The following is a 2,325-nucleotide window of genomic DNA, read 5'->3' on the forward strand; positions in this document are numbered from 1 at the left end:
TAACTGAGAAAATGACATGAGGGCTGTGTTGACCAGTTTGATGGAAGTATTTCGGATTGCATGTGAAAATCCCACACTGTACCCTGAAGTGCATTAATGTACATAGTTACCATTCAATAAAAATAAAAAATAATTTAGAGTCTAAGATCTTTAAAAGTGAAAATTAAACAGAGTAATGCATAAAGAGTAAAGAAATTCATTGAGAAAATCACAGGTATGGAACTACCTAAACGTTGTTATTCTTTATAACAATTTAAATTTTAGATATTCAATATTTGTAGTAAAAAATGGAAAAAGTCAGTAAGATTAGCCCATATCACAAAATCCCAAAACTAGAGATGCTGGTGTGGATGTGGAGAAAAGGGAACACTTCTACACTGCTGGTGGGAATGCAAACTAATACGTTCCTTTTGGAAAGACGTCTGGAGAATGCTTAGAGAACTAAAAATAGACCTGCCATTTGATCCTGCAATTCTTTTGTTAGGTACATATCCAGAAGACCAAAAACCACATCACAACAAAGATACTCGTATCAGAATGTTTATTGCAGCCCAATTCATAATAGCCAGGTCACGAGAAGCCCAAGTGCCCATTGATCCACAAATGGATCAAAAAACTATGGTATGTGTACACCATGGAATACTATGCAGCCATAAAGAAAGGTGGCGACTTTACCTCCTTCATGTTTACATGGATAGAGCTGGAAGCCGTTCTTCTTAGCAAAGTACCACAAGAATGGAAGAAAAAGTATCCAATGTACACAGCCCTACTATGAAACTAATTTAGAGCTTTCATATGAAAGCTATAACCTAATTATAGCCTAAGAATATGGGGATGGGGTAGGGGGAAGGAGGGGAGGGGGTGAATGGGTGGAGGGGAGTGGATGGGTGGAGGTGGGATCACCTCTATGGTTTATCTTACAAGGGTACAAGTGAATCTTTCTAAAAGTAGAATATAAACATCTTAACACAATAACTAAGAAAATGACATAAAGGCTATATTAACCAGTTTGATGAAAATATTTCAAATTGTATATGAAAACACCACACTGTACTCCATGATTGCATTAATGTATACAGCTATAATTTAATTTAAAAAAATGGAAAAAGTCCCATATAAAAACATTTAAATAATATCAAAGTGGGCATCATTCCTAAGTATATTTTTGAACTGTGATTGATTGACCTCTACAGAGCATTTCATCCTAATAAAACTGAATATACATCCTTCTCATCAGCCCATGAATCATCCTCCAAAATTGATCATATCTTAGAACACAGGTCTAACATCAGCATATTTAAAAGAATAGAAATTTTTACTTGTATATTTTCGGACCATCATGGAATAAAAATTGAACTCAACAGCAACAGGAATCTTCATACTCAAACAAAGTCATGGAAACTAATCTTAGGCCGAATGATAGCCAGGTCAAAGATGAGATTAAGAAGGAAATCACCAAATTTTTAGAACAAAATGATAATGAAGACACAAATTATCAAAACCTGTGAGATACTGCAAAGGGGCTCCTAAGAGGGAAATGTATAGCAATGGAAGCCTTCATCAAGAAAACAGAAAGAGAAGAAGTCAACAATTTAATGGGACATCTCAAGAAACTGGAAAAGGAAGACCATCCCAACCCCAATTTCAGAAGAAGAAAGGAAATAACCAAAATTAGGGCAGAATTAAATGAAATTGAAAAAAAAATCATTCTGAAGATCAACAAAACAAAAATTTGGTTTTCAGAAAAGATCAATAAAATTGATAAACCTTTGGCTAATCTAACCAGAAACAGAAAAGTAAAATATCTAATATCATCCATCAGAATTGATAAAGGAGAAATAACAACAGACTCTTCAGAAATTCAAAAAATCCTTAATGATTACTACAAAAAACTTTATTCCCAGAAATATAAAAATCTGAAGGAAATGGACCAATATCTGGAAGCACATCCTCTTCCTAGACTCAAAAAGAATTAGAAATCTTGAAAAGGCCTGTATCAATCACTGAAATAGCATCAACAATATGAAATCTCCCAAAAAAGAAAAATCCAGGACCAGACAGCTTCACATCCAAATTCTATCAAACCTTTCAAGAGGAACTAATACCTGTCTATATTATGCAACCTTTTCCAAAGCATAGAAAAAGAAAGAATACTTCCAAACATGTTCTATGAAACAAACATCACCCTGATCCCCAAATCAGAAAAGAATCCAAAAAAGAAAGAAAATTACAGATCAATATCATTAATGAATATCAATGCAAAATTTTCAATAAGATCTTAGCAAACAGAATTCAATAACACATAAAAAAAATTATACATCATGA

Source organism: Otolemur garnettii, unplaced genomic scaffold (assembly GCF_000181295.1).
Source record: "Otolemur garnettii isolate 467f Iridium unplaced genomic scaffold, OtoGar3 scaffold00006, whole genome shotgun sequence".
In the NCBI taxonomy this organism is placed as follows: Eukaryota; Metazoa; Chordata; class Mammalia; order Primates; family Galagidae; genus Otolemur; species Otolemur garnettii.